Source organism: Bombyx mori, chromosome 4 (assembly GCF_030269925.1).
Source record: "Bombyx mori chromosome 4, ASM3026992v2".
Lineage (NCBI taxonomy): Eukaryota > Metazoa > Arthropoda > Insecta > Lepidoptera > Bombycidae > Bombyx > Bombyx mori.
Window position 1 is genome coordinate 9,359,603 of NC_085110.1, and position 27,671 is coordinate 9,387,273.

General features: G+C 39.1%; 1 protein-coding gene across 1 annotated transcript in view; it reads left to right on the forward strand.

Moving 5' to 3' along the window:
* Positions 1–9,796: 9,796 nt before the first annotated feature.
* The window catches only part of NGR-A31 (neuropeptide receptor A31), a 70,137-nt gene continuing 52,262 nt past the window's right edge, over positions 9,797–27,671 (forward strand). The window contains 1 exon segment of the mRNA NM_001134275.2: positions 9,797–9,890. The gene's annotated coding sequence lies outside the window, so the exon portion shown is untranslated.

The following is a 27,671-nucleotide window of genomic DNA, read 5'->3' on the forward strand; positions in this document are numbered from 1 at the left end:
TTTTTGCAAGAAATGTAAAAAAGATTTTAATGGACATGGGCAACAAAAACGAAACGTAACAACTATGAGTGTTGACCTAATATTTTCAAGTCTTTAATATGCCAAGTGCCTATGTTTTTACCCGACATGTCTTCTAGAACGTAGACAAGTGGTGAGAGTTTTTCGACAACTTTGCACTTGATATATTTCGGTGCTAACTTCTTACTAAAATACTTATCTTTGTCACTCAGGACGTAAGCGCGTTTATAAACAGTATCTCCTACATTAAATTCAAAGGGCTTTCTGCGTAAATTATAGTTAGCAGTGTTTTTTACGTGTGCGTGATATAGAGATTTCTGAACTTGATCGAAGATGGAGCTCAAACACCCTAGGTTTTCGGCATACACATCTCGAGGTAGAAACAAAACTTGATCACCCAAATCAATATCAGTATAATGAGAGCCACATACTACTAGTTCTCTGCCAAAGACAAGGAATGACGGAGTGAAACCAGCAGCCTCGTTAACCGAATTATTAATGGCAAACTGGACACTAGGAATAAAAGTATCCCATGATCGATGATCACTATCTACAAACGTAGAAATACAAGTAATAATTGTTTTGTTATACCGCTCTACGGTATTCACCTGGGGGGTATATTTTGGCGTGAAAAATACGTTTGGTATGTTATACTTTTTGAATAGTGCATTTGTATGACTACTAATGAACTGAGAGCCATTATCGAGAAAAATTGTTTGAGGCACACCATGAACGAGGAAAATTTGCTCTTCTAAAATTCGGACTATAATGTCTGAAGTTGCCTTTTTAATTGGATAAATGTGACAAAATTTCGAAAAACAGCAAGTTATCACTAGAATATGGCAATTTTGTTTTCGAGTCACAGGCAAAGGACCCATTAAATCAATCGATAACATCTGATACGGTCGAGAGCACTGCTTGGGGCGACCCATTTCTCCAAGAGTAGCATGGTTTTGAATTTTGTACTTGAGACAAGTGGAACATGAACCTACGAAATTTGCTACGTCTCGATACATGCCTGGCCAATAGTATCTAAGGGCGATACGTCTGTAGGTCTTAAAAATACCCAAATGACCAGCTGTTGGCTCACTATGATTCTCAGCAATGACAGTGTTTCTAAGTTCTGAAGGAACTACCTCTTTCCACGAAAATTCATTTGTGAGATAACACTTATTCTTACTACAACGGAAAAGAGCGTCATTTTTGATATGATGATTTGGATAATGTACAGGCTGGGTCAAACAATTATTATAAAGGGTCTTATACCAATCATCACTAGAAGTCGTGAGTGATTTAGCAGTAGTGATAGTATTGACTGGGACAGCTCTAGACAAAGCGTCGGGAATCACATTGTCTACACCGCGGCGGTGTTTGATTTCAAAATCAAACGACGATAATCGAACTCCCCAACGTGCAAGCCTACCCGTAGGATTGTTCAAGGAAAGGAACCACTTAAGTGCGCTGTGGTCTGTGTAAACTGTGAATGTCTTTCCGTTCTCCAGATAGCAACGCCAGTGTTCGAGAGCCACGAGAACAGCTAAGGTCTCACGTTCGGTAATGCTATAATTCTTTTCGGCCCCCGATAAGGACTTGCTCATATACGCTATAGGGTGCTCTTTCCCGTCAATAGTTTGTGTGAGCATACCACCTATCCCATAGTTACTTGCATCTGTATGGACTTCGAAAGGCAGATCATAATTTGGGCAGGAGAGAACAGGTGCCGAGACCAAAGATTCCTTAAGTTTTTTGAACGCAGTGTCGGCCTCATCTGTCCACTGGAAGGGAGGTGTTGATTTTTTGTTCGACAACCTATTAAGCGGCCCTGCGATAGTGCTAAAGTTTGGGACAAATCTCCGGTACCATGTTGCCGTGCCTAGGAACCGTTTCAAGTCCTTACGACATGTAGGAGTTGGGTAATTTAGAATGGCTGTAACTTTATCCGGATCAGTCCGCAAACCATTCGCGTCGACCACATAGCCTAAATATTTAAGTTTACTTCGAAAAAATTCACACTTTTCTAAATTAATTGTTAGATTAGCATGGCGCAGCTTGTCTAACACGCGAAGAAGAAGACTAACATGCTCATCAAACGTGCTACTTACTATTATCACATCATCTAAATATGCGAACGCCTTGTGATCCATGTCGCCAAACAATAAATCGACTAACCGCTGTTGCGTAGAAGGCGCATTGGTCAAACCAAACGGTGTAGTCTTGAACCGTAACGTCCCTCGTCCCGGAACGTAAAATGCCGTCTTGTCCCTATCTTCGAGTGCTATTGGTAATTGCCAGAAAGCCTTTGATAAGTCAATACTGCTAAGATAGCGCGCGTCTCGCAAGTTGTCCAATATCTCCGATATGTAAGGTAAGTTATAAGCGTCGCGTTTTGTAACAGAGTTTAGCTTCCTACTATCTAAGCAGAACCGCGGCTGACCATCTTTTTTAGTGACTAGCAATACCGGGGATTGCCAGGCACTCTCACAAGGCTCAACTACATCAAGCTGGAGCATTTCGTCTACTTGCTCGACTAGGATTCTCTGTTTCTCTGGTGAAAGCCTATAGTAGCGCTGTCTCACAGGAGGAGAATTCCCCGTGTCGATGTGGTGAGTAATTAAGTTTGTGCGTCCAAGTCCTTTGCGCTCAAAAGATATTTCTTCAAACTGCTTGGTAATATTGTCAACGACGGCCTTTTGTGATTCGTCCAAATAATCATACGAGCGCAAAAAATTGGTTGGGCTACCAACATCTAAATTAGCCAATGGAGGGCCGGGGAAATGAAGAGAACTCAAGTACTTCGGGCAAATTTTAAATGTGTGCCAAAAGTCAATCCCTAAAATAAGCGATGATTGAACTTCTGGAACTACGTGACTCTGAATAATGTGGAACTGGTTTTCGAAATGCACTGGCATATTAATATAGCCTATACTTCTAAGATTTTGTCCACCAGCCGCAATAATAGTCAATTTATCATCAGTACACAACTCCAGCCCACGACTAACTAATGCACTATGAGCATTGTTGCCTAAAATAGTAACCGCTGAGCCTGAATCCAAAAGGCCGGAAACTGTCAAATCGTGTATCTTAATATTAACATAGGGTCTTTTATCGTTAGTTGGTTTTGTATGCAGAATTGAAGCAACCTTGTAGCCATTAAAAAATAAACTAATTGTTTTTAACCAATTCTTCCATTCATCCCGGCTGGTACGGTGTATCTTTACATGTTCCAGGGACAATGGTTTGCTGCAATTCTGCAAATTTAGTTTTTTTTTTGGAGCCTGTTTGCCAGTACAATGTGAACACTCAGGTTTCTTAACTCCCTTGCGACCACACTTAAAACACAAAACTTCCGTATTAGTGCAGTCCCTAAAACTATGCGTATTGTTGCGGCACCTAGGACAATAGGGTAATTTTTCCCTTGCATCGTGATGACTTTCTTCAATACTGTGTAGATATTTTTGATTAATATTAGTGTTCCTGTTTATTTTTAATGGTTGATACGACTGTTTGTTGTAACTATAGCTAGATTTATAGTCGTAGGTCGATTTCGCCTTGGTCGCATATTTGTACGCAAATTCTGGTGCCAAGGTATCGGAAGTCGCTGCAGATGGTTCTCGAAAGTGGACGAGCCTAGACTGAACAATTTCATAATTCCTGCACAAGGATCTCAATTGATCAATGTTACATATTTCAGTAGCAGAGGCTAGAGTGCTTGCATAGCAAGGGCGGATATTATGTAATACTATTTCAAGCTTGTCCTCTTCCGAAAGTGATTTTAAGAGGCGGGCAAACATACCCGAGAGAATAGCTAAGTATATCGTAATATTTTCCGTTTCCCCTTGAGTCCTAGCACGAATCTCAGCAAGTAAACGGTAATCATAGTCTGCTTTATCAAAATCTTTTTTTAAAAGAACAACAAGATCATCCCAAGATGAAACCTGGTCCTTAATACTCCTGAACCAATGCAGCGCATCATCTGTAAATATTTCTGTAGCAGATGAGAGAAGTTTTGAGTCGGGGATGCTACGAGCCTCGCTAAATTCGTAAACACGTTGAATAAAAGATCGAACACATGATTTACCATCGAACTTCAGCCTACTCAGTTCTGAAGTAACACCTCGATCACAAGTAACAGCGACATTAATTGGTGCCTGAATGCCAGGTACAGAAGCAGATGCTGAACTAGATACACAAACTAATAGAGGGTCAACTGCCTTTTTGCTTAATTTCTGGAATTTTTCGTAGGATTCTTTAAAAAATTTACTACAAGCAGAGTGCGGCTTCTCTACTTCATCAACCACTATTCTGTTGATCCTATGATAAAGGTGATGAAAAATATTTTCTATGCGCGATAATGTACTTTTATCAGTAGGGCTTGACTCGAGACTTGCATTGACTTTATTCAGCAAGTCCAAAACAGCTTGAAGATCATCTAGGGGTTCGAGATGAGAACATAATATATCTTCTGAAGGAAAAGATTGACTTAATTTGCTAATCTGTTTCCTAAGATCAGCCACCGTAGCACCGGGGGTCTCACCTCTTATCGCGACTTCGTATTCCAGTTCAGTTTTTTGTAGGGATAAAAATTTTATCGTAAAAACCATAGTGATGCCTCAGGGTTAGCCCGAAATGGCATACGAATAAAATAAAGGAATATAGTTAAGAAAAAAAAACTCCGTTCTGTTACAAAGTTCGCACCAATAAAACGTCTAGGGCTAAATAATAAAAAATCTAGAAGAATGCAAATAAAGCAAAAATATACATGTACTATTTAAATTAAAAAATCGTCTGGATTGTATTAATACAAAAAAACAAGCTTTTTGTTTAATTAAATTTTAAATTAACTAAAATTAACACTTTTGATTTTGATTGTACCTATTTTTGCTTGAAACAAATCTTAAATAAAAACGTTAGGTTTGTAAGAGTATCATAAACTAAAAATGTAGGTACACAAAAATAACACAATATAGGACATGTACAGTACGACGATTTTTACAACACTTAGGACAGTCACAACACAATAATGTTAAACAAAAGGACACACACACACACGTATAATCTGCAACCACTTGACTCGAGAGGCAAAGTCAGATATAACCACGTAAAGGGCGCCAGTGCGACAACTGCTTAGTCTTTCCTTTAAAAAAAAAAAAAAAACTAGTGTCTCAGTTAAAAAAATATATATTACAAAAAAAAAAACGGCAGTTGAGCACACAAATTTGTAGGGTGTGGTTGTACGGCCGATCTGACTCTCCCTCTGTAGGTTACCCTCCTGAATTCCGGCAGCCAACGGACGTGGGTTGACCCGCTGAAGCACCACGTCTGGACTCCTGGAGGTTTCCTGGGCTGGCTAGATCACCAGGGTACGGGTTACTGGGCGGAGATGACCTTTTCAGCACACGCAGTTATCGGGTGAAGCAATAAGCAAGAAGCGTGAAAAAGCAGCTAGGCATGAACCCCTAAAAGCGGGGTCGAATCCGTTTATTTTAATCTTGTTAATATTAAACAGCACACGATATTGCTGTACTAAATATATTTTTTAAATAAATTATTTGTAGGTAAGTCGTCTAGGTTTGAAAACGAACTTTAACTGAACTCGAATACAAACGTAAGACTAATAAGGAAGTCTAGTGACGACTGCCGGCGGCTGCGCAGTGTCTGCGCCAGCCGAACCTACGTCTCGGGGGGAGGTGGGAACTATTGTTCTCATCTCAGCGGTACAGTCGATAAAATAACTGCTTTGAACATAAATACTTTTGTTTTAAGGTTTTTTTTTTATCTTTTTATTTTGCAGACGATTTAAGTTGTAACATTACGTTACAATATTGTCTGTTCATAATGCATAATTTAATTATAAATAAAATAAATCAAATATAATTTTAAACAAAAATCTTGATTTACTTAGAAGAAGAAGAAGAAGAAGAAAACTTAGCTTGGTAGCACGAAACAGATTTAAGTTTTCAGAATGTTTATTATGAACTAATTACGTTCTGCCTAGTCTATTATTAAAAGGCGCACGAATTGCTTACAAAACGGCCTTTGTCTTTGCTTAAAGCAACAGCCTGTATAATTATCCATTTAGGTGGTTTTCTTAAGTTAAACAGTATTACACCACACTTTGTTGACCCTCTGTGTTCATGAGTATCATAATTTGGAATAGAATAATTCTACGTTATCTTGTTAAAGTTGTTCTCATCTTTATTATTATTCAATTTAACAATTTCAGCTTGACGTTTGACTAAGTTTGGTACAATAGCTTGATTTTCAAACTGTGTAACATGGGCAAGTCGGATAGCCTTGTCGAACAGTTTGTCTCGATATCGAGTCGAGGGAGCTCATTTCTATCCCCGTTCAATTACGGACCTACAATGCTTCATCTTCGCCCGTTCTGATTCAGTTCATGCATCAACAACATCCTCCGGTTATAGTAACCGGCAAACATCGTGAGCAAATGACCTTGACTGCGCAGAACCGAATTTTAGATCACTTTGGTGGTGAGGGTGAGGCGCGACGGCAGGGGAAATCGTATCGAGCGCGTTATTGGTAGATCAGTCGAACCTTGCGTCCCGCACCGCGCCTTCGTTCCGCTTGCTCCCAAAAGTACGCTTGCGTACAGTGAAAAGTCTATCGTTATTAATCGTTAAGTTATATTTTGTTATAATTGCTTGTTGACTTTGTTGCCATTGCTATTTGATGAGTGTTTGTTGATTTTTTATAAAAAATACACTATGCCGCGACAAACTGGTGTAGTATTCAAAAGAAAGGGTAGAAAAATTGTGTACGACGTATATTGCTTCATTATAAAACAGGGGAAGAATGATATTATGGAAAAAGTAAAACAGACTTCGGAAGCAACAAAAACATCAGTGAGTACTGTTAAGTGCATTATTAACGAAGCTAAAGGCTCTGGCTTGCTCATCGTGCTTGGGACTCCGGGTAAGAAAAGATCAGGGAAGAAGAAAGTTACCGGAATGGATAGTTTCGTTCAATCTGTAATAAAAAGATGTAATCATAATAACTACATAACAAGCAGCGAAACTCCGTACCGTAGAAAGGCTTCGAAAATTTTAAAGAAGATATACATTTTAATGGCTCGGAATGAAGTTTACGACGAATTATGACAGAGCTAGGCTTCAGATGGAAAAAAAAACCAGAAAAAAATCGGAAGCTGGTAATTGAAAAAAGTAACATTCGATTACTACGAATCGAATATCTTCAAAAAATAATTAATTATAGACAAAAAAGAAGATCGAACCGACCGAGTCGTAAACTACACCGATGAGCCCTATGTCGACTTATCACGATGATGGCGACTCGGGTGATGAAAACAGTGATGATGATAATGGTCAAGATTATGATAACGAAAAAAAATTACAAATACCAGCTTCGCTTCAACTGAACGAAGACCTGGCAACAGCTCTAGTTTTGACTTAATAGAAGGAATATCTATTTTACCCCAAGATTAAATTATTATAATTATTAACCTATATTTTTTGTTGATGTTCTAATAAATATATAAATAAATACATATGTTGATTTTAATAATTTAATTGCATTATGACGCAGAGTAAATAATGTTTTTGCACGTGAGTGTACCATGCGCAAACTTACCCCCACTACGTCAACAAATGCTCAAGAAGTTTGCCGGCTATTATACCGCCGATTCAATTAGCACTCTTTGCCAACCAAGTGTGGTGATCACTCATGTACCACGTATCAACATCGACTCCCTTCAATCACTTCAGTCCTGCTTCTGCAGGAAAGCCGTCGAAGCACCGTTAGGAGAAACGTGTTCGTTAGTCACCGTCGACGACCTAGACCTGTCCTTTCGGGTTCATGCGATCCGTTTACGTTATTGTTAGACTTTTCTAGATTTAAAGCTGGGATCAGTATCACTGAGATCACTGTTCTCATCGAGCTCAACGCAAAGTTCGACATGAAACCTAGCCCATTACGTCAGCCTCCTGAGATTCTTGCGAGTTCCATTCATCGAATCGAGATTTTGATTCTGTAGTAAGCATTCGAAAAGCAGCTGCGTTTGAGTTGTCAGGTCTCTTTCGGAAGCGCTCGGGCTTTTTTACTGGTGGGAGAACCTTTTGTGAGTTCGCACGGGTAGGTTATCCCGCCTATTTCTGCCGTAAAGCAGTAATGCGTTTCGGTTTGAAGGGTGGGGCAGCCGTTGTAACTATACTTGAAATCTTAGAACTTATATCTCAAGCTGGGTGGCGCATTTACGTTGTAGATGTCTATGGGCTCCAGTAAGCAATTAAAACCAAGGCTGTGAGCACCCATCTAAGCAAAATAAAAGGGTGCGTGTACTTATGTACGCGCGTAAGAAGTAAAATTTTTTTTTTTTATTAATCAATTTGATAAAAAATTGATTAAACAACATCCTCAAACACGCATATTGGACATCCCTTTTCTTAACATCGTATAAATTCGGTAATTCTCGGTACGGTTCGGAAAGTTCACCTGCGGCCATATTCAGACTCGCCAAGTTACGTCGGTCGTATTGTAATGAGCGATTTAGGGGGCTACTTTATTCTGTTAATTTTGTGTCACGGTGCGCGCGCATCATAACTCACTCTCATCAATTTTTCATAACGCGCCTAAAGAAGTATAACTTCAAAAAACACTCATCCTGACAGAGCCCGCCTTCGTCCACCCGCATTGGTGCAGCTGGGAAAAGCATCAAACTATTGGCCGTCCCAATATATTTATACATAATATGTATATGACCTTTTATGGCTGTGAGACTTTCATGTGGGGACGTTTGTATGTATTCGTATGTTTGTCCTCTATGCGTTCCTAAACCGTTCATCCAGTTGTAATTAATCTTTGCACATTTACCTGTCTAATATCTCAACTAATGTTTTTAAAATAATGAGTGCGTCAATTTTGCCAACCCGAAGCTACTTCTGATTGGCGCTTTTTTAACTGACCACAAATTAAATTCAAGTAAAGTTTTCAATTCGAGCCATATTTTTTATTTATTTATGAGAATTTTAAAGCAATTTTCCATAAAAAAATTACTATATGTAAGCATAGTAATATAAGATCAAATTAAAACGGAAACAACTTGGAGTTAAACCCGAGCGATCTAAATAAGAATCAACACAGTCCGTTTAATTTTAACGAAAAATTCAGGAGGCATTATGTTCAAGTTATCGGGAAAGATCCTTTTTTGTACTTGAAGTATATTTTTAAACGAAAAACAATTAAGATCGTAGCTTTCAGTCCTAAAATATTTACAGTAAATTCTGTAATACTGTAAATTCTGGCACACAAAATATTTTTGAGCAAGTTTGCCTGTACATTTACATTGTTTACGTACATTTTAGTAAATGAACGACGGGCTATAAAATAAACTAGAAAATTTCAAGATTTATTTATAAGATAAACATTCTTAACTAAAGACGAAATGCAGGACTTTATGAATTTTCTTTGTGGAAAATATGATTTTCATATGTTGTTTTTCACCCACTGTGCTGCTATTTAAATTACTCAAAACACGTATGCTAGAGGAAGGAGGAAGCATCAATCTGGTAGCAGTTTATTTTGAATTCGACATGTTTGAAAACCGCTCTGATCAGCTATATTCAGCGCGTCTATGAAAGGGCTGCGCTTTCATTTTCATTTCACATTCAGTGTTCGTTTAGGCTGACTCGAGTTCGGTCGCAGAGCTTTCTGTCCGGGCGGCCGTGAGCATCAACCGCCCTAAGCGTAAATTTCCTGATGTATGCCATGTAGAGATGTAAATGAGGTATCTTTAAACTGTAAAGTGATTTAAATAAATAGTCAGATGAAAATAAACAGTTTCAAGTTCTGAATTGTGTTCTATTTTTCTGGTGTTTGGTCTAGGCGACTTATTCGAGGTGAGGAATGTTTGGTATTTTTGATTTTTTTTTTAAATGTATGTTGTAATGAATTATGCCGAATATTTTGCAAATTATATACAACAGCGTAGAATTATAAATACTACTGTTTTAAAACAGTTTGTGCAAATTAAATAATTAAAAACAAAGTAAATATAATACTCTGTGTAAAAGTTTGTTTGTACATTCTGATTTCAAAAATATCTTAACCAATTCACAAATACTCTGTGTATAAATTTGTTTGTGCATTCTGATTTCAAAAATATCTTAACCAATTCACAAATAGATTTTAACGTATAATAATTTTGCGCTAATATCTTTTTTATTTGTTTTATTTAAAGTTGGTCACAAGTTATCATATTTTTTGTTTTATTGCGTACATTCGTGAATGAGTAGGTACGAGACTCAGAATGAGTTCCTGTAGTGTCAAGTGATTATCGGAGTTATATACATCACTGCCATCACCGGCCTTAATATATGAGGCCGAAAACTCAATTGTATCGCAAAACGTTTGCTTGTCCTTCAAACCGGAATATTTGACTGCTTCGTATCGGAAATAGACAGGCATTATTCTTAATGTTTATCCGTTTTCCCCACTCGTTTATATAATACTAGCTTTTCCCCGCGACTCCGTCCGCGTGGAATAGTTGCTTTGGCATAACGCTAAATTTTACGCCCCCACTTCATTTACGTAGAAAGTGAAAATATTTTTAAATTATAGAATGTTAAGGAGCTGTTTAAACCCCTATTTTGAAACATTCTTTATTGGTGCTCCACTTGTATTGGTCTTACCGTGATGTTATATAGCTTTACTTAATAAATGGGCTGTCTAACACTGAAAGAATTTTTCAAATTGGACCAGTAAGTAGTTCCTGAGATTAGGGCGTTCAAACAAGCAAACAAACTCTTCAGCTTTATAATATTAGTATAGATTCGTAGTTTTCCATAATTCTCTTCCGACTATCCGCGTTTGGAGGGTTAAAATGAAATCCTCATTTTTTTAATATTCCTTACACCTTACTGGTGGTAGGACCTCTTGTGAGTCCGCGCGGGTAGGTACCACCGCCCTGCCTATTTCTGCCGTGAAGCAGTAATGCGTTTCGGTTTGAAGGGTGGAGCAGCCGTTGTAACTATACTGAGATCTTAGAACTTATATCTCAAGGTGGGTGGCGCATTTACGTTGTAGATGTCCATGGGCTGCAGTAACCACTTTACACCAGGTGGGCTGTGAGCTCGTCCACCCATCTAAGTAATAAAAAAAATAATAAAAAAAATTCCTGAAGGTATTACAAAAGAATCTTCGGAATAGAAAGATGGCCGCAGATTAAATTTTTTAAATGTTTTGGCAGTCGTTTACAAGCGGACATAGGAGCGCGTATTTTATGTATTATCGACATTTTATCGCTGAGTAAATTTTAAAACGGCAGTTTAATATCCTTCATTCTGATTTATATTTTTGAAATTTATGTGTTTCGTTATACAAGCTACTAGATATAAACATACATACACAGGTTTACGTTTACAATCCGGTCGCAATCAAGCTAGATAATTTTACATGATAAAAGTCCTCACGTCCTAGGATCGGCGGCGATATTTATGTTGTTGTGCTTACGAGCTCTAAGTGGGCCATGAACTTCGTCTACCCATCCAATTAAATAAAAGAAATCTAGCAACAAATTGAAGCTTCACTGGCTTAGTAGAAAATACGATGGTTGTTCTTGTAATTATCCGATTATGTCGTGGTTATATCCAAACAGAGGCGGGCACCAATTCTACTCAATATTTACATAAGTCCCTAACGTTTAATATTTACGAACATTGACATTATATGATGATGGAAGGTATATAGCATAACATAATTAAATGGAGGATAAAGGAGGAGGATAAAGCAAGGTGCAATTGTGGAGCCTATTTGTGCCGTCCGGATGGTACCAGTATTAAATTTATTTCTTGCGAAGTAGTCACATACTATGGTTTCAAGGATACGGTAGCCTTAATGTATATATCTAACTGTTCGTTGTTTATAAACGGTAATACTAAAAAAAATTAGCACGAAATAAGATAAGACAAAGTGAATACAAAGAGCAGTTTTATGGCTAAAGTGATCTTTTCCAGACCGCTTGCTAAGAAAGGAAAACCGCATTTTAATTATAAATGCGTTTAAAATTATAAAGCGGTGTCATACAATGAAGACAGCTAAACGTACATAAAAAAGTTTTTTTATAATATTAAATACATACATAGATTTGTATATTAACACAATTGATACACATAAAATTGCTAAATACATATATAAATACTTTCTTATAAAAATACACATAGATACTTATGAAACGAAATAAAATAAAAAAGTAGTAGACGACATAAGACAACATATGACAGAATCATAGGAATCAGAAATTATGCTCACCGTATTGTAATATAATTTTGAGACTTCTTATTTCATGACTATAGGACGTTGTGGTGTTTATAGGCTCCGGTAACCGCTTGATATTAGATGTGCCATGAGCTCAATTACCCACTTAATCTAAAAAAAAAATTCAGATATTTTATCAGAACACTTTTTGTCAAAATTGTATTTTGACGTAGATCATGTCTTGTTGTGGATATAATTTTTAATTCCGTTATATGCATAATATCATTGTACATTACGCTTCCTTTTGAGTTAGAGAAATATCTTTAACATGTTTTCTCCAGGATTAACAAAAAAGAGATAGGTAGGTGTCTTCTTTTGAGAATTTATGTGTAACTGAGGGATTGTTCTAAACGATCGCATCGCCCGCCACCGGAGCAGAGCACAATGCCTTTCCAGATCTTTGCCTTCTTTGGCCAAATACCATCCGATCCTGGAAGGAACCCCCCTCCATGGTGCTCTTTTTTCAAACAAGGCTTGCGGACTGTCTTCATTAGTTGGCTCCGATTCCGATTCGGTAGTAGATTCATTCGCGAAGCAGCTACTGTTGAGTTGTTAGGTCTTCTTTGGAGGCCCTCGGGCAGCTGTTAGCAAATCCCACCTCTCCTGGCTGAGCCTTGCTTGTCCACCTATCCTGGTGAAACTGGAAAGGCTTCCAGGCCACCAGTAATACTTCAATCAAAAAAAAATGTTGGCCGTGGCTTGGTTGTGTCCCTGACATTGTTGATGTTCTTTAACAAACGGTGACCACTTACCATTACGTGAACCGTATTCTCGTCTGCCCACAAAGGTTATACAAAAACAATTTAAAATTTACTCTAGAAATTTAATTTGCATCGTTGATAATCTTACGGGTCGGATTGGATCGGTAGTCCTTCTTCATTTATTAAACAATACCTTTTTAAATTTAAAATGTACCCCTGAAATTTCTACGATTCTTCTGAAAACGTTTTTTCTTTTAAATCAGATTCGAATAACTCGTTATAAGAAATCGGAAAGTTTCACGAATGTTGAATTAAAAAAATAAATCAAGATTCCAATTAAAGCAATCGATTTGATGATTTGGTAACCATGTTTTTAAATGTCAGGAAAATGTTCAAGTACATACATATACTTTTAGATCGTGTCGGAGAAGTCGTTGACTTCACATCTCAACTATGTATTATTCATACCCGATCCTGTAGACAGAATGGTAAATAGTCGACGTCGCCCAAAACAAGTCATTACGGATCCACCCAATCCATTAACGTTGCTTTTAGGTACCACAAGCACCGGTCACCGTCCTCGTCGAACCCGTCGCTTGCGACGAAGTGCTCGACGAGCTAATTAACCCACAGACACAGCCCACTGAGTTTCTCGCCGGATCTTCTCAGTGGGTCGCGTTTCCGATCCGTTGGTAGATTCTGCGAAGTACTGCTGTTGCTAGGGCCAGTGTTAGCAACACTCCGGTTTGAGCCCCGTGAGCTCACCTAAGCGTTAGGGTGAAGCTGAAATAGTCTCTCAAGGCTATCAGCATAGGCAGGAAAAAAAAGTATAATAAATACGTTAAAGTAAGTTATAATATGTAAGTTAAAAGCTAAAACTGTTAAAAGTAATAAGATTATGTATATATAACATGAGATTTAACAAATCGATTAATCTTGTTATAATTTTACATTTGTCAACTTTTCATAAAAAGCTTAGCGTCGTGTTGGAGAATAAAATCAACAGAATCAAAGGGATTGTTGTATTATTAAAATCAAAGCTTCACGTACAAAGTATTGAACAGATACGTAAACAAAAACACGTTAGGTAAAATCTAAATAGGTACAATTATTCATCACCTGTGTAAAATATTTTCTGCACCAAACAAATATTAATTTGTAGGTTTGTGTGTTTGTTTGTGCGCGCTTTACGCGTTCGCGTTTCTTTCGTCAGATTGTTTTAAACTCTTTACTTTGTATTGTTGGCACATAAGGATATCTATCATTCAGGAATAAAAATCAAAGGAATCTACGTATGACCGGCGGCGAGCGATTATTTTCAACCAATAGATGTATTCCATAGATTTGCTTGTCATAGCGAAGCGTTACTAAGAATCCCCACTTTCGAATTGAATCCATTAAAGGCAGGCATTTACTGAGTTTTTCAGCGATGTGGGATAAAAGCGTACCTGGTAATTTGTAGTTACTATGGGCGCGGACTCGAGTGTAATCAGCTTATTACATTGATTGATCCTGAAACACAATTTAATTAATTATTTACCTAACTTTTAATTATCAAAGATAATTAACTTTTAATTATCAAAGATAATTAAAGTAGTGTAATAAAATCAAAGCTTGCCAAATTTATAATATGTGAGACATGTAGGACGTTTTGGTCTTGCAAATTCTACCTATTTCTGTGATGCTTTTTTTAGGGGATAGACTAAATAGCTCATAGCTGAATAGTATGTACCTTAACATTCACAATAGGACGATAATAAGGGATCGTACATAAACAAGCAAAGTGTCGTGTGGTAGAAAATGTTCGTATGTATTATATCATTGAACTTACAGATACAACGGATTCGTTGCTACGGTTTATTTATTGAATAATTTCCTTTGACTATAGCTACCCTCTTAAATCCACACGCCGAGTCTTAATATAGTTCATTTTATTGGTTTCGTGTAGCTTCGACATTCTTGTAAACGATTTTGGCTAGTGGAAACAGGGTCAGAATATTAAGCATCTAATTGCGTTAGCTACTTTCTAACAAAATATTTTTAGATATTATGCTACTGATAAATGTAATTGAAACAAACCTACTCTAATAATAGTGGCGATAGCGCTATCGTACAACATATGATATTTGACAGATGCTTGAATCTCTCTTACGACATTTTCAAGATGAGCTTGCATACGAGGGCGGCACTGAAAATTTCGGGAACTAACGAAGTGACACAACATTACTATTTAAAAATGTATTTATTGCTTTTCGAAGTATTCTCCGCGAAATTTGACACATTTTTCCATACGATGGAACCAATCATTGAAGCAACCATTCCATTCGGAAGTTGGGGTCTCCAAAATGGCCGTTTTGTAGGCGTCTACAGCTTCTTCAGGTGATGAAAATCTCTGTCCACGCAATTTATTCTTTATTTTAGGGAAAGTATAGAAATCATTAGGGCTTAGGTCGGGGCTGTACGGCGGATGGTCTAATAATTCTATGTTTTCTTGCTCTAAAAACTCTTTTGTTCTGTGCGCGGTGTGAGAACTCGCATTGTCGTGATGGAGGATGATGCGGCGGTTGCAGTTCTCTTTACGGAGTTCAGAAACGACCTGTGGCAAACAAATGCTAGCATACCATTCTGCATTAACCGTTCTTTGTCCCTCAAGAGGAATAGTCGTAACATGGCCGGTTTTGGAGACAAACGTGGCCACCATTTTTTTTGCAACACTCCGTGAACGAACAATTTTTGTTGGCTTTAATTCATTTTAGAACACCCAAACTCGTGACTGGTTTTTGTTTCGGGTTCGTACGCGTATATCCAGGATTCGTCACCTGATACAATGTTGTATACAGCATTTGAGGATCCTGCGTGGAATCTTTCGAGAGTTCTGACGCACCAAGTAACGCGAGCCGATTTTTGCTCTTCACAGAGCGAATGCGGTATCCATCGGGAAAACAACTTTTTTACACCTAATTGTTCATGCAAGATTATTTGTATTTGACTCATGCCAATGTCTAAAGTTGCCTGAATTTCGCGGTATGTCACATGTCGATCTTCCTCAATCAACTTACGCACAGCATCAACGTTTTCTTGGGTGACTGCAGTTTTTGGACGACCTTGACGGGGATCATCACTGAGCTTGACACGTCCACGTTGAAACTCAGCAAACCAGCGATAAATTGTGGTTTTGGATGGGGCTTCATCACCAAATGCAGAAATCATCCGGTCAACACACTGTTTTTGTGTTAAACCACTCGAAAGTCATAATAAATCATCGCTCTTGAATTTTCTCGAGTCAATTCCATTTTCTCAACGACTAAACAAGTTTGACAAAACCTCGTGACAAGACCGAGAATCTTTTTTTAAATACCTAGTCAGGTCATAAATTCTGTCACATGTTTAATGTAAAATAATTGAAACAAGTTTATTCATTATGTAACCATTCATATACCAAAATGAACTTAACAAAACATACATTCTTATGACACTAAAGTTTATTCAAAATGACCTCCGTGATTTTGAATACAGGCCTTCAATCTGCGCGGCCAGTCGTCTATCGCAGCACGAACGAGGTCCATGTCAATATCGGCGGCTACCTTAATCAAGGATGTCTTGAGTGACTCCAAATTGGGATGAGGCTTTGAGCACGCCTTTTCCTCCAAGTGTTGCCATATCTTGTCATCTAACGGATTCAAATCTGGACTGGAGGAGGGCCAGTCTTCGTGCCGGATGAAGTCGATTTCACGCGCCGCCAGCCAGTCTTGTGTGCTCTTCGCTCTATGAGCTGGTGCCGAATCTTGTTGGAATACCCAGTGCCTGTTATTGAACATGGTATGAGAAACAGGTTCCACAAGGTTCGTCAGGACTGTATTTTGATACACAACTGCATTCGTTTTTACACCTTTCTCACAAAAATGTACCTCTGTTAAGCCCCAATAAGAAACTCCCAACCATACCATGAGCGAGGATGGAAAATGACCTCGTTGGACACGCGGAATACGGTTGCTCGCTTCTTCCCTACTGTGTGCGTACACCTTATCATTTTGTTTGTTGTAGCTCTCTTCTACGGCAAAAATTTTTTCATCCGAAAAAAGATTTTCCCGATATATTTTTCCCGCGTACCGCTTCAACATAGCGCGGCATCTCTTCAGTCTCAGGTCCATTAGACGAGCATTCAAACGATGTCCTGTTTTTCTTCGTTATGCCCGAAGCCCTAAGTCTTCATTTAACACCCTTTTCACCGTGGTTCTGCTTAACCCCATCTGAAGGGCCAACAGTTTCGTAACGTAAGCAACGTTTGGGATTTCTTTGAATTCGCGCCTTCACAGCTTTTATCACTGCTGAAGTCCTAACAGACCGAGGGCGACCACTTCTTGACCTGTCATCTACACTAGAGTCTCCATTGTATCGTTTGATGGTACGATAAACGAATCTTTTGGTTATATTCAAATTTTTCAGTATGTTAAAAATTTGAATTGGCGCGTAACCGCAACGATGCAACGCAATAACTGCAACATGGTCTTCTTTAAGCGTCCACTCCATATTTAAAAATGAGTGAAAATTCTAAAAGTATACATTTTTATTTTCATGAACAATTCGAAATTCGAATTCAATAAACTTTTTTGTGGCCAGCATTCTAAAAGAAAAGTTTTTACTGTGTGACTAGTTAAATAAATGGTATTCGATTTTTAAAACCAAGGAGTTTTCAATTAAAAAGATTTTAATATGACAGGAACAGTGGAAATATTCCATTCCCGATACTTTTAGTACAGCCTAGTATATAATATTACAGTTTCGAACAACATTCGGACCGTCGGATAATCGAACCTAATTCCCGTTCGGCGGAAGACATTCCCTTTGTCGTATACCTACCTCAAAAAGAATACATTTAATTATTAAAAAAATCAAATGTATTAATAAATAATTCAAATGTATTATTAATGACACAATTAATTTGTAATACGTAAAGAGCCTAAGAGCCGAATATATTCTAATTATACGAAAATCGGCACCGATTCACAAACCTTTTTTTATGAATGAAGGATTACTGGTGGCCCGGAGGCTTTTCCAGTTTCACCAGGACAGATAGGCGAGCAAAGGCTCAGCCAGGAGGGGTGGGATTCGCTAACAGCTGTCGGAGCGCCTTCAAAGGAGACCTAACAGTTCAAGAGCAGCTGCTTCATGAATGAATCTACTACCGGATCGGAATCGCGACTCGCTGTGAAGATCCGCCGAGAAACTCAGCGGGCTGATGTATGGTTGGGTTGCACGTCGAAATCTTAATCGAGTCCTACGAGTACGGTTACCGTGGTCCCTAAGCCTGCTCCAGTGTTAGAGCTGAAGGCGTCTAATGCAAAGGTTGGATCTAATGCAAATGGTATTGGATCTGACGGATCCGTAAGGACGCGTCTAGGGCGACGACGGTGACTGGCTCCTGCGTAGTCAATGTTCCTTACGAACCACGGAGCTCCGACGGCTATCCTGAAAAAGCGGGATTGTAGGGATTGGAGGGTCTCTATGTGTGTGCGGGCCACGTGAGCGAACATCACACTTGTGTAAGTCATGACGGGATTTATGCAAGTTTTGTAAAGTGTCACGAAGGGAGATTTTACTTTGCTTACAGATCATAGGATAAAGTCGACCGAGAATAAACGCGCGGTCGTGCACTGTTTTTATGTGTGGGCGGAATGTCATCGATGCATCCAGGGTGACTCTCAGATACTTAACCTTCTTGGTCCAGGGTATTGGTTGGCCGAAGAAGGTGATCGGGAGTGTGAGATTTTTCCTCCTAATGCGGGAATAAATACGGCTTGAGTTTCCTCTTTGAAAGAACACCGCAGTGTTTTTCCCTTGGTTGATATCTATGCGCCATTTTCGGAACCACTGTCCGAGGGTTGCAGCTGCAATCTGGAATTTCCTCGCGATTAGAGACTTGTTTCTAGTCGAGTAAACGGTCGTGTCGTTAACAAATAGAAGCGGGTTCCTTCGACTCGATATCGAAAAGAGCGGTTCGACAAGAAGTCCCGTATGATGAGCACGAGACTGTCCAGCACGTCCGTGTTGAATAGTTTGTAAATCAAACCGTTGTGCCAGATTTTCTCGAACGCTTTTGGGACGTTGAAGAAGAGAGCTCCCGTGTAGAGCGGTTTTGGTCGGTTAAGCTCTACGAGAACGTGCTGCGTGAGGGGGTGCACCTGTTGTACGCATGAGTGATTTGCGCGGAATCCGTATTGTTTATCGAAGAGAATGACCTTGGATGAGACGAAGTCTCTGAAGAGTTTGTAGAGTAGACGCTCATACAGTTTGGCTAGAGATATGAGGAGGCTAATCGGGCGGTAACTCGTCGGATGGTTTTTGGGTTTACCGGGTTTATGTAAGCCGATAACGTTCGCTTCTTTTCACACCGCGGGAAATATATAGTTCGTTATAGCGGCGTTGAAAATAGATGCAAACATCACGATGAGCTGGGCGGGTAGAAGTTTAATAACGCGTTTAGATATACTGTCTGAACTGGGAGCCTTGCAAGGGCGTAGGTCTTTGAATCACAAACCACTTAGTAACTGAAGCTATAAAAAGTATCATATGCTCATTTTTGGTTAGGCGGTTTGCATAATTAATGAAAATGAGTGATTAAACACAAAATAACGGGCTGTAGCATATTTCAAATATGGCATGGACTGCATCCGCTGCCTTTTTCTATCTCGATAACCATGCATTACGTTTTTATTTATACAAAATTAGTTATTGAAGACGATACGTGTTTCTGATGCCCGCATCACGGGACATTTTAAATTTTAAGCCACACAGTATCCTTTTTATTTTTTAAATAAGCTATTGTAATTACCGAAATTATAGAAGCTTAAAAGCTTTTAACGTTAATATACTACACAAATTTAACTTAAAATAAATTCTTCTCAACTGTGCTCTTGGCAGAGTGGTCGTGGTCATAATTCAAGTTAAAATGAATTTAATTTCATTTTGTTAAAATGTAAAAAAAATATGAAATTCTTTGAGTTTGTCAGAGCCTTGTCTGGAGCACTTTTGGTTAAATATTAAACTGGCAGAATTATAATTCATAATAAACCCGTTCAAACCTAAATAAGTTTTATAAGTGTTTATTAAATTCATTACTTTACATAAATTGGTAACAACTCTGTAGTAAGTTTAATTGTAATTATTGTGGTGGTAGGGCATATTACAAGTCTACATAGACGTTTGCCATTAGTCTATCTATTGCTATCGACCGGCATTTTTTTTTATATATTCCCTACCTAATTGTTGGTAGCCTAAGGGGCTATTCCAACTTCGCACGGACTGGTAGGTGAGCTCAGGGGTCAGCCTGAGAGAATTTCTAATACTAGCCCTGGCAAGAGTATTGCTTCGCTGAATCTACTCCCAGATCGGAATCCGGACTCACTGAGCAGATCCGGCGAGAAATTCAGTGGGTTGTGTCTATGGGCTACTTTGCAAGACGAACTCTTCGTCGGAGTCGACGAGTTTGACAAGGACGCTGACCGGACGCTTGAAGAGCCTAAAAACACCGAGAGTGGATCCGGGGATCCGACAAGACATGTTTTGGGCGACTTACTGCGCTTGCAAATCATGGGGTAGAGTGGATCGAATAGGAACGCGGCTCGGTCGCGTATTGACTTAATGTGGGAACTGAATGTCATTCCTCTGTTAAGGGTGACGCCTAAGTACTTAGCCTTCGAAGCCCACGGTATGGGCTGGCCAAAGATTTTTATGGTGGGAATGGAGTTACCTCGCCTAACTGGTGACGAGATACTAGCAGTAGTGTCGGGAGGGTGACCCCTTTTGAACAGCACGGCTGTGCTTTTCGTGGGGTTGATGTCGATGCACCACTTCCAGAACCACTGTCCTAAATTGGTGGCCGCGATCTGGTGCTTACTATGCATGAGCGACATCTTCCTACTCGAGTAGTAGATAGCCGTATCATCGGCGAAGAAGGCTAGCTGGGTCGCCGGCGACCGGGGTATGTCGTTAATGCATAAGCTGAGAAGTAGCGGAGAGAGAGCAAAACCTTGCGGAACTCCGGCCGAGATCTAACGCGGAAGAGAGCGGGTTCCCTCTACTCGCTAACAAAACGAACGGTTCGACAAGAAGTGAGTCGTCTATTATCAAAGGTGGCAATCTGTGCATTTGGACAAAAAAATGTTATTGATATGTCAATACAGATTGATTTCAATATAATCGTCTCCTTCAAAGAATACGGTTCAAAACCAGCATTAAATAAAGGTTAATAGTTAACCTGTTATTTATCTAAGATGTCGTTCAGAAGCGTTTTGTGACTGCCAATGGAATACAAAGTCAATAATTCGTTTTTCTGATTTACCAATAATTGTCCAAAAGTCACATTGCCGGCTTTGATAATAGACGACTCAAGTCTCGTATGATGAGCACGAGTTTATCTGGAACTTCATCGGCAAGTATGAAGTTATTTGATTTTTTTATTGCCTTTGTAGGCAGACGAGCATACGGCCCACCTGATGGTGAGTGGTTACCGTCGCCCATGGACTTCAGCAATACCAAGGGCAGAGCCAAGCCGCTGCCTACCATACCATTGATGACGGCCGATGTACATACTCATCTTCTGACTTGATAAAACATAAACATTAAATTTTAATGATCTTAAAAATCCTTAAAACATAATTGTCTTTTCAGGTATAGAAACACGAACGGTTTTTTGAATCATAAACAAAATAATACTCTGAATAGGTTTTTTTTTAGCCTGGTTCTAGCTACTTGCTTTTACGAGAAATTAATTACTTTCGGTTCATGTCCTTATTATCAAATTATTTTAGTGATGCTTATAATAAAAGGACTAATATTTTTTTTATGAAATTTTAGGTTAAATAGTTTTTATCGATTTAAATTGCACCACAAGTCAATGAAATTAATCACTAAAGGTCCAGGTTTAATATTTATTTACATATAACAAGTTGAACACGCACAAACAGGTAGCACAGCACAGACGAAGAATTAGTCCATAGAATTAAATAGTAAGATAGAAAAGTAAGGTGGAAACTGAATTTAAATAAAACATACAGGAAACAAAGAATTACGGAATCAGTAAGTTATCGATAGGCGACATGCGATCTGCGTGAAGTCGAGAGAATCGCTGTCGGTTGGGACGATGCGCCGGAGCGGGGTTGTCTCCCCGCACACTCCACTGCAAATACCGTTAGAATGTGCGTTTTCGTTGCACATTCTATTGCCGTTATTTTATCGTCTGGTGTCGGTGTAATTATAATAAATATGTAAATATAGTAATATTATAGTTGTAGTATAAATGTGTACGTGTTTATTATATGTATATATTATATAAATGACAATGTATATAGTAAGTGTGCTAGTGTGTCTGTGTGTGTTTGTGTGTGTAGGTGGGTAGGTAGATGCCACAAAATAACTTATTTAACAATAATTGCTACAATTTGAAAAAAATATTATTGAGGTAAGGTATTAATGAACTGGTCTCCTACTTCTCACTCTAGCGCGCTGACACGAGTAAGATGGGACGACGTGTCTGAGGCCGCGGTCCGCGTTGCCGTCGTTGCTGCCGTCGCCGGACGTCGACAGTGTATCGAGTTCCGACCCGGCAGGTTGGTTCTAATCCAGCGAGGTATTCCGGAACATCAGTGGCATCGTTTGGGCGGCCTGAGGGATCGATGTACCGCGGAGGCCGACGTCGTTGGTCGTCAACGATTGCCTCGACTATGCCAGCCGGCGTTGCTATGTTGACCGCGGGAAACCCCCTGCTCTAACCGGGTTCTGACCCCGGGATTGGACGCCGGCAGAGAGAGTACAAGGGGAGTCGTTTGGTGTGGTAGGGCCCAAAAATATCCTTGGGCTCGCGTTCTGCTTTCAATATTTACAGACCGTCAAGTCCCACATACTCCGCGTGCCCCCTAAGCACCGACACCTTGTAGGAGGTTCGGCCCCCTGACTGAAAAAAAAGTTTGATACCTCCGACGTATATTTCTATCTTTTAATCCTGTAGCCCATGAAAATTACAATATGAATACCTCAGGCAACTTGAGTCAAGGTTGTATTGTAATAATGACTTCAAAATGAGTCCAAAATGAGAGTGTCTTTCGCAGAGTTCCTCCGCCAGCACTATCCGAAGCTATCGTCGGAATTTCTAGGCTTTTTAGGGCACCCGCTGCTCCCGCGTGCCCCGTACCCGCACGCAAAGCCTCTACGCCGTCTGCTGCGGCCTCCGTTCCACCGACGCGAGTAATCATTCCGTCAAAAAGTTCCAGTAAAATCGCAAAGCTTTATCAGGAGAAAATTCACCTCGAAATCGAAGAGAAAGAGATAGTTCATTAGAACTTCATTAGAACTGTGGCGAGTACCTAGCCATCATACGATGTATGATATTTGATAGATGCCTGAATGTCACTTACGACATTTTCAAGATAAGCATGCATATATACAAATTCCGAACAACAACACTTGGGCCGTCGATCTATCGAGCAATATCACCCGCTTGGTGGAAGGTCTTCTCTCCGTCGTTAAGCATTCCACAGAACTATCTCTATAATTTAACTTTTTTTTATTGTTTATGTGAGTGGACGTTCTGTCAGCCCACCTGGTGTTCAGTGGTTACCGGAGCCCAAGAACATCAACAACGTAAATGCCGCCACTTACCTTGAGACAAGAGTTCAAAGTCTCAGCTTTACAGTGCAACGGCTGCTCCACCCTTCCAACCCAAACGTATTACTGTTTTTACTGTTTTACGGCAGAAATAGGCAGGGTGTTTTTTTGTCGACTAACCTTTTTCTTTTTTAATCAAAATTTAACACGAGTGAAACCACAGACCTTTGCGTGAAAATAAACTACTAACCTAGTAAATTAATTGTATTCTATAAAATGTCATAAAACATTTAAATTAGAAAAAGGGTTTTCCGGCCAAGTACTTTGTTGGTGGATCATTCTCATTACTCTTGATGCTTATAAATATTTCTCAACAACTCTCTCTCTATACTCAATGTTTTTCGAAATAATAATATTAATGTTTGGTTAATTTAGCAAATTATTATACCACATCCATCCTGCTTATTTTTGCTACGAAGTAGTTTCGTTTCATTCGTTTCGGTTTGAAGAGTGGGACGGCCGTTATACTTACATTACAGTTGAGATTTCCGTCTCATGTCTCAGAGTGTATTTAATATAATTTTGGTCTTGAATTATTCGTGGAAGTCCAGAGAAGGTTTAAAAGGTGAATAAATATGAAAATGCTCGGAATTAAATAAAAATAACATTTTTGTTTTTCCTTTGATGTTTATTTTATACAAAAGTTTAGGTCTTTTATTTATCGATTGAGGCACTACGAAGAATGCCGGGTCAGCTAGTAAAAAAAAAATTGTTGATATAAAAATATATTGTTTTTGTCTCTGCCTATTTGTATGTATTTAGACACTACATTTGTACGAGTTTGCGTTCTTAACTGGATGGATAAGATATCCCGTGTTTTCATTATAATATAGAGTGATACGACTATGCGTTTACCTACTGGTAGTGCGTATTGTAATCATGCACGGGTAGATACCACTACGCAAGGGGGCCGTTCTCTTTCCGCTCCTGTTTAGTTTATTTATTAACGACATTCCCCGGTTGCCACCGACCCAGTTAGCCTTGTTAGTCCAATAACCTTTGCATTAGACGCCTTCAGCTCTAATACTAGAGCAGGCTGCACCAACCCGCTGAGTTTCTCGCCGAATCTTCTCAGCGGGTCGCGATTCCGATCCAGTAGTGGATTCATTCGCGAAGCAGTTGCTCTTGAATTGTTAGGTCTCCTTCGGAGGCGCTCGGGCAGCTGTTAGCTAATCCGACCCTTCCTAGCTGAGCCTTTGCTCGCCTACCTGTCCTGGTGAAACTGGAAAGGCCTCCGGGCCACCGTTCATCCTTCAATCATAAAAAAAAAACTACACCGCAAGTAGTCCTGTATTTTGGCTGAGCAGGAAAGCTGTTATACAATTGATCGTCGATAGTAATTATAGATAGTAATAAAAAACTATGTGGTTAAATATATGTACAGCTCTAAACTAGCGACTTCTTTATATTTCTTTTTCTGAGCTTTGGGTCAAATGTGTTTGAACGCCGACAGACAGAATGATTATTCCATTTAGGTTCATACATATTAAGCTTAAACACGGTGAGCCTATTATTAGAGAAAAGTAGCCCAAGTAGAACCGCAGATACTGGTTAGAAAAGAAATTTGCTCCTACATATAATATGTACCTTTCTACTTACTAATTTATTTCAATTGAAACTGAATGCGCGCGTACCTTCAAGAGTACTCGATTCAGAACTTTTTATTTATTTATTTAGTAATCTTGTAAACAGTGAAAAAAATAATTTATAACAAGTTCTCGATTTCGATTGTAAATCTTCTCGCAAAAACTATTTGGGCCTTGTCATTGTTTTCAGGAACGATCTTGTAGTATGCAACGTTGGGATAAGAATTAATGTTTGAAGTAGGTTGAAATAATATACTGGTGGTAGGGACTTCTTGTGAGTCCGCATGGGTAGGTAAGCCCCGCCTATTTCTGCCGTGAAGCAATAATGTGTTTCGGATTGAAAGGGGGGACAGCCGTTCTACTGTTAAAACTGAGACCTTACAACTCATTCTTGTCTTAAGGTACTTTTGTTCATTTTTTTATTTTATTAATGTGGGTTACCCGTCTTAACGTGGCCGCCAACTTGTAACCCTGGGATACCTCGCTGGATCAGAGCTTACGTAGATCGCGAGGAGTGGCCTTTTGTCACCCGTTGCTATTTAGCAAGACCCGTGCAGACAGCGTACACGACGTCTTATTGGTCTCGCTTGCCGGTAACAATACGAGCAAAACTAATTTTCTGGCACCCAGCTTAATGGAGAGCAATTTCTTTTATGGCCTCTCCCTTTGGAAATTTAATATAGTGCACTCGTAGAAGTCGCACATTGCCCACCATAGGCGACGTAATCCGCGCTACTGTTTCGCATCGCACACCGTGAAGCATGTGTTCCACCGTTTCTAAGTGGCATTTAAAGTAATGGTACTTTGGCCACGGCCCATCTCCAATCGGTGTAGGTACTTTCTGAAACAACGGTTTTCGAATAACACGTGGCTAGTTTCAGTCTTGGGTGATTTTCCTGGACGGCTGTGGGCCGATTACTTTGGACTACGCTTCAAGTACGGAAGTTAAGTATACTGAGAGAAAGTTTGAATCACACATTTGTGTTATGTCTTTTTTTGTTTCATGTAATTATAATTGTAATGCGGTTAGCATTAAGAACATTTAATCAGTAATAAATGACGTATTTCATTTTTACTACCGAATAAATTGCAGATTGTCGTTTATACATACGTACAATTTTATGTACTCGTTACGTACATATCTTTTTAAATTTCGAGATCACTTACGACATTCTTTAAATTGTTTGCTGCCTCCTAAAAACTTACTAAAGTACATCTATATACATAAAAATGAATCCCTATTTCCCTTGGTCACGACATCACGCGCGAACGGCTGGACCGATTGCGCTAATTCTTTTTTGTTGTGTTTGTTAATGCCAGGAGAAGGTTCTTATGAAAGAAAAAAACAGGAATTTTGCGTAGAAAATTAAGAAAGTTAATCTAAATAAATAAAAAAGTGGGTGTGGCCTAACGGATAAGATATCCGGTGCATTCGTGTTGAGCGATGCACCGGTGTTCGAATCCCGCAGGCGGGTACCAATTTTTCTAATGAAATACGTAGTCAACAAATGCTCACGATTGAACTTCCACAGTGAAGGAATAGCATCGTGTAAAAAAAAAATCAAACCCGCAAAATTATAATTTGTGTAATTACTGGTGGTAGGACATCTTGTGAAGGTACCACCATCCCGCCTACTTCTGCTGTGAAGCAGTAATGCGTTTCGGTTTGAAGGGTGGGGCAGCCGTTGTAACTGAGACCTTACAACTTATATCTCAAGGTGGGTGGCGCATTTATGGTGTAGATGTCTATGGGCTCCAGTAACCACTTAACACCAGGGGGCTGTGAGCTCGTCCAACCATCTAAACAAAAAATAATAATAATCTTAAACTAAAAAACTTAATCACCATTTGAAATTTTCTAATGTAACCATAAGGCGTTTGACATAACATTGACAGAATGCGTGCTGCAAATATCCCCAAAGAGGATGTAAAAAGACTGAATATCGTTTAAAATAAATGCTTTGGTATTAATAAAATACGAGGATATAAAAAAACAGAATTTCACAGTTCACGGCAAACCGTTGCTATTGGACCAATAAACGTTGTGTGCCAATATTTCAAGGCATTTAAGTATAATAATGAAGCTCCTGAATTCAAGTCAAATTGACGCAATTGGTACTGCCACCGGAGGAGCCACATTCATTGGTTTGGAAATGGGACATTCATTGAAAATAAACCAGATTCTAAGCATTTTTTGACTCATATCCAGCAATACAATAATTATTATTGTTTCAAATAACGTCATTTGAAGCTACAAAAGCTATTCAAGAAAATATTACGCCAACTTTCAAGGTTAGTAAATTGAAAAACAATAAACTTTTACCAACACCTGTCTGTTGCAGAATACGTTGGCAGGCTTCTATTGAAATGGTGTATCAATTGAAAGGGCGTAAAGTACATTTGTAGCTCTACGAAT